This window comes from Populus trichocarpa, chromosome 1 (genome assembly GCF_000002775.5).
Source record: "Populus trichocarpa isolate Nisqually-1 chromosome 1, P.trichocarpa_v4.1, whole genome shotgun sequence".
Taxonomy (NCBI): domain Eukaryota; kingdom Viridiplantae; phylum Streptophyta; class Magnoliopsida; order Malpighiales; family Salicaceae; genus Populus; species Populus trichocarpa.
This window is the reverse complement of record NC_037285.2, coordinates 47,331,071-47,344,477: the sequence shown is the minus strand read 5'-3', so window position 1 is coordinate 47,344,477 and position 13,407 is coordinate 47,331,071. Positions and strand designations below refer to the sequence as shown.

At 36.8% G+C, this 13,407-nt stretch overlaps 1 protein-coding gene across 1 annotated transcript in view; it reads right to left on the bottom strand.

Annotated features, from left to right (window-relative positions):
• Positions 1 to 13,407, bottom strand: part of LOC7491394 (benzyl alcohol O-benzoyltransferase) — a 73,402-nt gene that overhangs the window by 1,394 nt on the left and 58,601 nt on the right. The gene's annotated exons all lie outside the window — the stretch shown is intronic.

Genomic DNA, 13,407 nt, shown 5'->3' with positions numbered 1-13,407 from the left:
TGAGTCAACCGCATCTTTCCATCAAAATAGAGTCCACCGCGTCAAACCATGTCGACCGGGAATAAAAATGAGTTTCAGGCCCTTTCGGTTCAAAACCATCATTTTTGGTCAAAACCGAGTGCACCCGGTCAATACGGGTCAAACCATGTTGACCGGGATTAAAAATGAGTTTCAGGCCATTTCGGGTCAAAACCGTCATTTTTTATCAAAACCGAGTCCACCCGGTCAATACGAGTCCAACCATGTCGACCGGGATAAAAAATAAGTTTCAGGCCATTTTGGGTGAAAACTGTTATTCTTGGTCAAAACTCGGTCCACCGGGTTGATACCCATCAGAAGTTTCAGGCCATTTTCGGCCATTTTGGGTTTCCTGAGGAGGTCTTAGAAGCAATACAAAATGGCCCGGTTATTGCCCTCCCTACACCAAAATCTCTGTGAATCCCTCTCAAGTTCTGCACATAAGATTATATGAAATGAAATCTTAAAAATCTTAAATACTATAATATTGTTTCCCTCTCAAGTTCTGCAATTTCGTTTGGCTCTCTAGCTAGTAGCTACTCAATTAATTTGTTTTTATTATTATTTATTTTTGCTACCAACTTCACCAGCATTGACTTTTTAAGGAGCATTAACATTGATACACTGACTTCTAGCTAGTGCTATTCATGCCCTCCTCTACGTCTTGTTGTTACTCAATTTTGGACCCCAAGTGCTGGAGATGGTGTATACCCGTTTTGAACCGAGTGTAGGAGTGTAGCTCATGTTTGCTAGAAAATTGACAAAAGCGGAGGAGAAAGAAATATTTTTTTTTCGAACCCTGTTTGAGCTGTTTTCTGCTCTCTTTATCCTTCCCCTTTGCTGCCAAAATCATTAGGTTTTCTTAGATTAATCATGAGTCTTCATAATGCTAAATTTGTTCCGTCTTTATCTGGTCTTTAAGGTTGGATAAATCCCTAAGAATCTGCACTAAAAAAAATGGTTATGCTGATGTTGCAATTTTTTTGTTCCAAATTAGGCTCTGATTTTGACTTGGTTTCGTACGATATCTGACCATCCTAGCTATGTTCTGTCACTCATGACATGTTGAAAAATTGACCTACACCTTTACTGGGTCCTAGGGATCACTGGTCTTAGGGCAGACTCTCAGTTAGATTTGGATGCTCGGCATTATCAGATCAAGAATCTTTTTGACCAACTAGATTACTGCCAGATTCTATTCTTTAAAACGATTTTATCTCAATTCGACTCCTTCATCAAAGTTGTAGTCCTGGACACGTAGATAAATTTGGGCTTTTGAATCGCTCGATTTCGATATCAGAAGCTCAAGATATTCCCGTTTGAATATCTAGTGTGAAAGCAGGGATTCCTGCCGCGAGAAGGATCCTGACCCGAGTTTTGCACTAAAAAAAACTCTATTTCCATCACAAATTTTGATGATTTTTTCTTAGGTCATACTCTCAGTCATATCGGGTTTCTCGGCATTGTCAGTTTCTGAATTAGATCAGAAGACCCTTTTTGATCAACCAGATTACTGCCAGATTCTTGTTGCGATGTCGCGGTCGCACAAATTAATTACCCTAGCTTAAAACACACAAGATAGTATAGAGCAAGCAAGGGGTCGATCCCACGAGGAAGTTTTAGTTCAGATTTTTATGCTATACATTATGTAATTGGGGGGGTTTGATTTGCAATGATCTAAACTACGGTAGAAATTAAACTAACAAACAAAATCAATTGAAACTGAAATATATCAAGAAAACAAACCTTGGTTGCAAGCACACATCCACCTACAGAAATCAGAACCGATCCTTGAAACGAAACTTCAGCTTATATTCTGAATTTTTTATCTTTTCTTAACATTGGTTAATTAACGGATCCGCCGTATAACTAACCCTAACCAACAAATAATCACAGTGTCCGCACTAATGATTTAATCCAATGGCAGCCTTAAGATCTAGATAAATTCATTAATCTTAACAACCAAGTTGTCAGCTTGTGTTGCTTTGATCGAATGTTCTCCCTAAGTTTAATAACGTAGTTCCGCTACAATTACCAAGCTTAGTTGCTTCACAAGTTTATATATCACAACTCCGGTTTTGATATCAAACTTAGCAATAGATTGTTCACAATAATAACTTAGAGTCCGCTCTAGCAATTAAGATAAACAATCATACGAAATATGCATAGGAAAACAAACATACTCATTCATAATACAAACCAAAAATAAATGGAAGAATAAATCTCACAGTTCTTGAAATCTGAAGGTGTTTGCGTCCTTGCAACCAAGAAAACGAGTTTAGCCTTGCATATCTATTGAACAACTACTCCTAAAGATGAAAGAATACATGATTTCTGGGTTGTAGAGGGGAGAGTTTGTGTTTCTTCTCTTATGGCTGCCACCCTTCTTTCTTTGATTCTACTGCACTCCCTCTCCCTCTCTCTTGGCTCCCCTAATATCATGAACTTAGCTGCCTATTTATACACAAATTGCAAGTAAGAAAAATCAAAGTTCAAGTGTGAACATCAAGAGATGGTGGTAGTGTGAAGGCGGCTGGCGGCTGGTGGCTGGCTTCCTTGACCTTCTGGATTGATGTTCTTGAGGAGCTAAATTGCTGAAATTAAAACTTGGATGTCGGTTTTAATGCTTCAGGATGTAATTTGGATTCGTTTCTTCACGAAACCTGTTTGCTGGCAGAATTCAGCTGTCATCTTTGAAAAATCATATCACCCTCATATGACATCGTTTTTGGCTGAAATTTGGAGCGTTTATACAACTTTGAGTCAGGAATCCAAAACAATTGAGTTTGCATCAATTGGATATCAACATCTCCAGATATTGAATTTTGAATGGACAAAGGTCAACACTGGCAGAATGCGAGTTTTGACTTTGAAGGATGTGATTTCCATACTCTTTGTCATTTTATTTTTCTTCACTTAGATTTCCAGAAAGGTATGGATGTTATCTTTCTAATGCCACTGGAATCACTTCGTTTCGATTTTTAGAACTCACGCTCTGCACAAAACATCGACTGAACATCAAATCTGCCAATTATCTCCAATTTACTCCTTTTTGCATCTTTCATCTAAAGGTGCCTTCAAAACATAAAACAAAGAATATCAAGGCATTTTATACATAAAACAATAGGCAAAACACTAGTTAAATGTGAGTGAAACTATCGAATAATATGGTTACATCAAATACCCCCACACTTAGCTCTTGCTCGTCCTCGAGAAAGGATAGATAAAATCAAATTGAAAATAACTATGATCAATCTCTTAATCTCCCATCAATGTCCAAGAATATATGCATTATAAACAAGAATACAATCAAGAAGGATACAGAGTATAAATTTTCTTGAATTCATTTACATGCAAACTTCAAAGCTCAATTAATTGTCAGGATTTAAATGAAATCTATGCCATGCCAAAGTGATAGGTCCTCTCATTGATATACACTCCAACACTCACGTGTTTAGGGCTTATGTGTTTAAATCTCTCAAATTCAATCAATGAATATAATCTACCATAAGCTTGCTCTTCAATCTTATCTCCATTACTAACATATTACAAGCAATGCATGAATCAAAAGGTCTTATTTTTCGGTTGTAATGGGGCTAGGGGTAAGGTGAGGTAAAAGAAAGTAAAAGGAAGGGTTCAAACCAAAGAAAGTAGAGCATTCTGAAAAATGATATTTCAAACAAGATATTCCATCAAAACACATAAATTTTCCATCTTTAAGCACCAATGCTTAACTTCTTTTGATTTCAAGCTCTTTCAACATAAAACCTTAAGAACATAAAGGAATACTTTGTTTTTTTTGTTGTTTTTTTTTTTTTTTTTTTTTTTTTTTTTTTTTTTTTTTTTTTCTCCTTTGGCAACTTTGCCCATCTTTTCATCAAGCATCACTTCTTCTTTCTTTTCACATAATTTCCAACTATAATTCCATGAGATATCACAAGTATATGCTCTACTAATCCTTAGCCAGGGGAAAAGGAAAACATATAAAAAGTTAAGGCTTATACATGGATAAAGCAAAGAAAAGATAAACAAGCTCAAAAGAGGCTTACTAAGGACAATTTGCTTTAGGTTGGCTTTTTGGCTCAAGTGGTTAAAATTTCTAATGCCTTTATCATCTTCATGTATATATGTAATGCGAATGTAATCTCAACAAGATATGAAGCAAGTTCTAGAGATACATATCATTGAAAGAATGCACAAAAAAAAAAAAAATGTTGAAGGCTCAAAAGCTTGCATTGGTATAACACTATAAAGTCAACATGGCATATTCTCAAAGTCAATCCCTAAAACAATTAAATGTTTAAAATTTTCATGCACACTCATTCATTTGATTTATATCTTCATCTATCTCAACTAATTCTCATACATAATACTCGTATTCTCAAAAATCAATAGGAGTTCTAAAGATCAAACATAATTTTTTTAAAAAATAACAAAGAAAATGAATTTTTTTTTTTTAAGGACAACAAAGAAAACGAAAATAAGAAAACGAAAATTCTTCCAATACCCCCACACTTAAAACACAACATTGTCCTCAATGTTGAAATAAAAGAAAAGGAATATAGGAGAATGACAAAAATAAAGTAAAATGCGAAAAATAAAAGATAAGGGAAAAAAGAAAGCAAATCTGATTTTTTTTTGTGCTGGGTTGCCTCCCAGTAAGCGCTTTTGTTTTATGTCATTGGCTCGACATGCTGCATGCTCATTCTTCATAGATTGGTTCAGCTAACTCCACAGAAGCAGTGAGTTCTACCGTCCAACCTTCATAGAAAGGTTTCAAGCGATGCCCATTGACCTTGAGTACTTTGTTGGTTTCTAAACTTGTAATTTCAACTGCACCATAAGGAAAAACATTAGAAACAACAAAGGGTCCAATCCAACGAGAGCGCAATTTTCCAGGAAAAAGTTTCAAACGCGAATGATAAAGAAGGACTTTGTCTCCAACATGAAACTCCTTTCTTGTAAGCATTCGGTCATGAAGATTCTTAGTCTTTTCTTTGTAAATCCTTGCATTCTCGTAAGCATCATTTCGAATTTCTTCTAACGTGGTTCCGGTCTTTTTGGGTACCAAAAGGATAGACGCCACCCATTCACTGTCCGTGATGGGGGGAATGACTCCTACATCATGGAGGATAGTTTGCAAAGCTTGCAAAGCCAATGCTGATTGGTACACATTTTGGGGAACACATATATGCCTCTTCATCTCTTTTATCTTGGTAAAATCATAGCCATAGCTCAAAGCTACGCTTAATCCGTCTTCACAATCAAAATCACAAACTTGCTGCACACACTTATCAATTTGGTCATAGCATGTGATAGAATAAACATTGCTATAAGGATATTTCATTGCATCATGAAAATTAAATTCAATTTTTTCATCTCCTACCTCCATAGATAAAGTATCCTTACCACAATCAATCTTTGCATTGGCAGTTTTCAAAAATGGTCTCCCAAACAATATAGGAGTGTTGTTTGATGAATCACAAGAATCATGTTCCATATCAAGAATATAAAAATCACATGGAATAACCAAACTATCAATCTTGACTAGGACATCTTCTATCACACCAAGTGGATAAACAAAACTACGATCCGCAAGTTGTATTACAATACTAGTTTTATTCAAAGGCTCAAGACTAAGAGAATCATAAACTTGTTTAGGCATAACACTAATGGATGCACCTAAATCACATAAGGCCCTGTTAAAACTAGCATTACCAATAACACATGGGATAGTAAACGCACCTGGGTCCTTTTGCTTCAAAGGCATATTCTTTAGAACAATAGCAGATACAACTTCACCCATACTTACCGTTTCGTGACCATTCAATTTGAAAGCTCTCTTGGTAGTACACAACTCCTTCAAGAATTTCGCATATTTGGGAATTTGCTTGATAGCATCAAGTAAAGGAATGTTGAGTTCTACTTTCTTGAAAACCTCTAAAATCTCTTTTTCTTTGTCCTCTTTCTTTGACCTAGAAGAACTCACAGGAAAGGGTGGAATTGTTTTAAAACTAGAATTAATTAAGTGAGGAGTTACCTTTGGAGTGTTGGTAGTTATTTCAGTTTGGGAAGGAGAAGGATGCTTCTTCTTTGTACTCAATTCAGTTTCTATCTCCTCTTCTTCCTCCATCTCAATTTGTTTTGACCTTTGCTCTTCAAGTTCTTTCCCACTTCGCAGCATGATCGCACTAACATTCTCTTTTGGATTCAATGCTTGGGAGGGTAACTTTCCATTCATTTGTGCTTCCAATTTCCCTACACTTGAAGCTACTTGCCCCATTTGCTTTTCCAAGTTGTGAATACTTGACCTTGTTTCCTGTTGAAAAGACATGACATTTTGTTGTAAGGTCACAGTGTTAGAAGCCAAAGTTTTCATCATCTCACGAAGATCATCATTGGATGACGACCCCATAACATTGGAGTTTGTGAATGGATGAGGGGGTTGTCTTGCTTGATAATTCTGTTGGGATTGAAATCCATGGGGATGGAACTGTCGTCCTTGATTGCTTTGTTGAGGTGGGTTCCCATAGCGTAAGTTGGGATGATCTCTCCATCCAGGATTGTACGTGTTGGAAAAGGGATCATATTTACATTGGGGTTGTCCATTGAATGCTCCATCAACTGTATTAGCCTGTTCAATGTAATCTTCTTGCATTGTTGGGCACATATCTGAGGCATGTCCTTGTAAGGAACATATGCTACAAACTTTTACCTGCTGTACATTTCCACAAGCCAAAGAACGCACAAGAGAAGTAAGATCATTAACTTTATTTTCAAGGTTAGAAATACTTACCTCATTTACTCGTTTGTTTGAGAAGTCTCCACGGGTGCCAAACTGTTTCGAGTTGGCTACCATGTTTGAGATCAATTGGCGTGCAGCCTCGGGTGTCTTATCTACCAATGCCCCTCCACTTGCAGCATCAATGATACTACGGTCAGTAGGCATCAATCCTTCATAGAAATATTGAATAAGCAGCTGATCAGGTATTTGATGATGAGGACATTGAATGCAGAGTTGCTCAAATCTTTCCCAATATTCGGAGAGTGTCTCTCCATGAGATTGCCGAATCCCACATATTTCTTTCCTTATGTTGGCAACTCGAGATGCTGGGAAGTACTTCTCAAGGAAAATCTTCTTCATGGCATTCCAAGTTCCAATGGAACCTGGGAGAATAGAGAAAAGCCATGTCTTTGCTGCCCTTTTTAAAGAGAAAGGGAAAGCTTTCAACTTAACCTGTTCTTCGTCAACTCCATTCGGTTTCATGCCAATGCAAACCATATGGAACTCCTTGAGATGAGTATGAGGATCTTCTCCTGCAAGACCATTGAATGTTGGTAGCAAATGTATAAAACCAGATTTGAGCTCAAAGTTTACATTATTGTCAATGTTTATGCACAATGGCTGATTTTCCACGTTAGGAGCAGCAAGCTCCTTGAGTGTTTGTTGTCGTGCAACAGCCATGGTGTTGAGGCGAGCTTCCTTTCGTAACCTGCGTAAAGTGTTTTCTATTTCGAGATCCAACTGCACTTGAATTTGATTAGTAGAACGGGTTACAGGCATAAATCATCAAAAAAACTCAAAAGAAACCAATCACACAAGAGATTGAAAACAATGCAAATTGTACAAAAATTCTACGCTAGAAAACTAAAACTGCCTACAAACACTAGAAAACAGCGGAATTTGGCCTCGATAAGGTGAGGCTAGTGGTTTCCACTAGTCTTGTTCAGAACGTCGTTTCCCTTCAGGAAACAGAAGGCCGATACCTAATTCCACAAAAAAATCTGTTTTGAACAGTACCGCTGCCGCAAGTGAACAGTACCGCCGCAAGCAAAAATTCTATCTCTTTTTTTTTTTTTAGAAAAAATAAATAACAATCACAGCAAATAAAAATAATAGCACAAGAATTAACTAAAATTACTTCCCCGGCAGCGGCGCCAAAATTTGTTGCGATGTCGCGGTCGCACAAATTAATTACCCTAGCTTAAAACACACAAGATAGTATAGAGCAAGCAAGGGGTCGATCCCACGAGGAAGTTTTAGTTCAGATTTTTATGCTATACATTATGTAATTGGGGGGGTTTGATTTGCAATGATCTAAACTACGGTAGAAATTAAACTAACAAACAAAATCAATTGAAACTGAAATATATCAAGAAAACAAACCTTGGTTGCAAGCACACATCCACCTACAGAAATCAGAACCGATCCTTGAAACGAAACTTCAGCTTATATTCTGAATTTTTTATCTTTTCTTAACATTGGTTAATTAACGGATCCGCCGTATAACTAACCCTAACCAACAAATAATCACAGTGTCCGCACTAATGATTTAATCCAATGGCAGCCTTAAGATCTAGATAAATTCATTAATCTTAACAACCAAGTTGTCAGCTTGTGTTGCTTTGATCGAATGTTCTCCCTAAGTTTAATAACGTAGTTCCGCTACAATTACCAAGCTTAGTTGCTTCACAAGTTTATATATCACAACTCCGGTTTTGATATCAAACTTAGCAATAGATTGTTCACAATAATAACTTAGAGTCCGCTCTAGCAATTAAGATAAACAATCATACGAAATATGCATAGGAAAACAAACATACTCATTCATAATACAAACCAAAAATAAATGGAAGAATAAATCTCACAGTTCTTGAAATCTGAAGGTGTTTGCGTCCTTGCAACCAAGAAAACGAGTTTAGCCTTGCATATCTATTGAACAACTACTCCTAAAGATGAAAGAATACATGATTTCTGGGTTGTAGAGGGGAGAGTTTGTGTTTCTTCTCTTATGGCTGCCACCCTTCTTTCTTTGATTCTACTGCACTCCCTCTCCCTCTCTCTTGGCTCCCCTAATATCATGAACTTAGCTGCCTATTTATACACAAATTGCAAGTAAGAAAAATCAAAGTTCAAGTGTGAACATCAAGAGATGGTGGTAGTGTGAAGGCGGCTGGCGGCTGGCGGCTGGCTTCCTTGACCTTCTGGATTGATGTTCTTGAGGAGCTAAATTGCTGAAATTAAAACTTGGATGTCGGTTTTAATGCTTCAGGATGTAATTTGGATTCGTTTCTTCACGAAACCTGTTTGCTGGCAGAATTCAGCTGTCATCTTTGAAAAATCATATCACCCTCATATGACATCGTTTTTGGCTGAAATTTGGAGCGTTTATACAACTTTGAGTCAGGAATCCAAAACAATTGAGTTTGCATCAATTGGATATCAACATCTCCAGATATTGAATTTTGAATGGACAAAGGTCAACACTGGCAGAATGCGAGTTTTGACTTTGAAGGATGTGATTTCCATACTCTTTGTCATTTTATTTTTCTTCACTTAGATTTCCAGAAAGGTATGGATGTTATCTTTCTAATGCCACTGGAATCACTTCGTTTCGATTTTTAGAACTCACGCTCTGCACAAAACATCGACTGAACATCAAATCTGCCAATTATCTCCAATTTACTCCTTTTTGCATCTTTCATCTAAAGGTGCCTTCAAAACATAAAACAAAGAATATCAAGGCATTTTATACATAAAACAATAGGCAAAACACTAGTTAAATGTGAGTGAAACTATCGAATAATATGGTTACATCAATTCTGTTCTTTAAAACGATTTTATCTCAATTTAAATCCCTCATCAAAGTTGTAGTCCGGGACACGTAGATGAATTTGAGCTTTTGAATTGCTCGATTTCGATATCAGAAGCTCAAGATATTCCCGTTTGAATATCTAGTGTGAAAGCAGGGATTCTTGCCGCGAGAAGGATATAGCCCAAGTTCGCGGGACTGATTTGAAGGATTTTTTTTGGACCAAGGACTGAATCGAAAAGTGTTAAAATGAGGGATTGAATTGAAGAAGTATATTGAAAGTTGGAGAGGGGGGTTGGATCATCATAAATGACAGGATTTTTACCGCACCGAATAAAGGGAAAGAAAAGAGAGCAGCTGATTTAAAGGGAGCAGCTGGCCCTATGGAAGGAAAGAAAAGAGCCACACCCTGCTCTAAAACTGGAAAGAAATCAGACGTAAAGCACCAACACAAAATTAGAATATTGCAGTTTTCTTTTTGCGTTTTTTTTCTACAAATCAGTAGGGATTTGCGTCATAGGATTAATGCATTGAATCCTTCCTAAATAGAGACATATTTAGACTATATATAAGCCCTTCTAATGACCTAACGGTGGCGAAAAAAAAAAGAGAGCAGAAAAATAAGAGAAAAACGGAGAGAAAAAAGCAGAGAAAGAAATAGCCAAAGACAGAAAAGAAAAACGCAAGAGAGGCAGAGTAAAAAAAAACGCAGTAAATAGAGGGAGTTTCTTGCTTGTATTCTGGTGTTACCGTGAGGAAAGAGGAGAAAAAAGACAAGACGGAGAGGGGGTTTTGCTCTAAACCTTGACAGCAACATGCGCTTGGTTTTTTTTTCAGTTGTTGCAGTAAACCATTTCAGCGAGACCTGCAGGTACTTGTTTTTGATGTTTTAAAAACTACTTTGTTTTCTGGTTTTTCACTTTCGTTTTCTATTTCCTTTTTGCCATACAACGAATGCATGTCTTCTGTTTTCTTTCCGTGGCTGGAGTTTAGATGGTTTTTTGTGTTAGAGTTGCGAGTTCCTTGTTTTGTTTTTTCTTTCTGGTGCATGAGGAACCGGGAGAGGGAGGGCTGTCATCAGCCCACTCTTTAGTTCAGATGTTTTCCTTTTCTTCTTTATAATCTGGGATGGGGTATCTTTGATAAGTTTAGGCCGGGGAAGGAAATTGAAATTGCAGGGAAACCCCTTCTGCAAGGGAAGGAAAGCAGAGAGAAAGAGAAAAAAACTGGAGGAATAGAGAGAAAGAAGAGAGGAGTAGAGTGGAGATAGAGAGGAAAGAACCGAGAGAAAAAAAGAAGAAGAAGCATTGTAGTGGCCACCACTAGGCTTCCCAGCCACCGCCTCTGCCACCGTAAGCCACCGCAAACGACAGCGAACAAGCTCTTTCACTCCAGGTAATCTTTTCTCCTTCACTTATCTGTCTTCCCATTCGGTTTCATTTTGCATGTAGAACGGGAGCAATTCACGTTCTCCAGCAAAATGAAAATATAATTAGCTCGCTACTGTGCATAGCACAGTAGCCAGCTATCTTTGAGCCAGTTCTGGCCCAATTTTTTTTAGGCTGATCCCGGCCCAGTTTCTTTTTGGGCCAAGTCTGGCCCACACAAAATATTTTTTTTGAAAGAATGGTGATTTTTCCGCATAATTTTTATTAAATTTGCTTAATACTGGTTTGTATTTTACATCGTAAAAATACAAATCCGGTATTTTTTTTATGCATACGGCCAAATTTCTCAAAACTAAAAAAGATCATATTGTATTTTCATACAACAAAGAAAACTCAAAAACAATATATGTTTTACCATGCATGTTGGCTTTAATAACCAGTTTATTAAAGTCATCAGAACTTGGCCAATATTTCAAAAAAATCCAAAAAAATATTTTTGTTTGGTTTTAGTTCCAGGGATTATGAATTTATACGTAAAATGTATTCCCGATATTAAAAAGATAGTTTTTTTTTTGCTTAGATTTTTTATCAGACAATAAAACAATATAGCTTACCTTAGGTAGGACGTATTTGGGGTGCTAATACCTTCCCTTTACGCAACTAGTCTCCGTACCCAATCTTTGAGATCAATTAGGGTTCCTAGTTACCAAAATACTAGGTGGCGACTCTCATTCCATTTTCCACTAATACGACACAAGAATGCCTTGTCTCCCTATATTTGCCATATAGATAGAAATAGAATTCAACCTGAGGGTGGACGATCGCCGCGACGCCGCATACGTGCGACATCAGTAAACCGCTCTTCGCTAATTTCTTTTTGTCGGCATTTTCATCGGTAAAAAAACCCAATGGTTTTACAGACGAAAAATGCACCAAAAAAAATTTACCCGCTAGAATATACCGACGGAAGAATTTCATCAGTGATTGGCAATGCCATTTGGAGTAATTTTATTCCAATTCTCTGTAAAATACCGACGAAATAATATCGTCAGTGATATTAAAAATATAAAAAATCTATTTTTTAAAAAAATCTATTGAACACAAAAGGAAATAATTAAAAAAAAAATTGTATAAAATTCAAGTATGTAAAAATCAATTATCTTAATATAAAAGCCAAATATTCATTACAAAATTTATATGTTCAAATAAAATTAAACTAGAACAAAGGCGACACTAGAGGAGGAGGAGGAGAAGGCTGGTCGTTCCTGGGATCATAGGAACAAAATAGGGGTGCACATGTACAACCCATCTATGATCAAATATCCATGACCATTCGGTGGAATTCTTCATATTCTGCAAAGAGTCGTTCATATTTTTAAGTTAGATGGGTTGTATGTTCTTGTAAGGCCGCAAACTTCTAAGACTAGGTGCTTGATATCAATTGCAAGCTCCCAACGATTGAAAAACTACGGGTCATCCACAAGTTTTCTATTGTAGTGTTGGAGAGTCCGTACACCCGATTTTTATCAGATCCACCAGATGATCCTGCCTCCATCCATAAATCCAGATTGAAATTTGGTTGGGTCAAAGGATTTTCCCCGTATCTCTCCTTCAACCGACTGTTTTATGTCTCCTGGAAATAAAAAATGAAATCATCAAATTCAATTCAAGAAAATAATAACTTATGAAAGAAAAAGGTTGAACGAACATACCACAAAGTGTTGAGCACGATTATCGATGAATTGTGTTGTTACTCATTTTTGGACCCCACGTGCTAGAGACAATGTATACCTCTTTCGAACCAAGTGCAAGAGTGTAGCTCATATTTGCTGGAAAATTGACAAAAATGGAGAGAGAAATATTTTTTTTTTTCGAAACCCTATTTGAGCTGTTTTCTGCTCTCTTTATCCTTCCCCTTTGCTGCCAAAATCATCAGGTTTTCTTAGACTGACTAGGGGTCTTCATAATGCTAAATTCGTTCCTTTGTTATCTTGTTTTTAAGGTTGAATAAATCCCTCATAATTTGCACTAAAAAAATAGTTCTGCTGCTGTCGCAATTTTTTGTTTCAACTTAGGCTCTGATTCTGACTCAGTTTCGTACGATATCTGACCATCCTAGGTATATTCTGTCACTCATTACATGTTGAAAAATTGACGTACACCTTTATTAGGTCCTAGGGATCATTGTTCTTAGAGCAGATTCTCAGTCAGATTTGGATGTTTAGTATTGTCAAATCAAGAACCTTTTTGACCAACTAGATTACTATCAGTTTCTGTTATGTAAAAAGATTTTATCTCACTTTGACTCCTTCATCAAAGTTATAGTCCTAGACACGTAGATGAATTTGAGCTTTTGAATCACTTGATTTCGATATCAGAGGCTCAAGATATTCCCGTTTGAATATCTA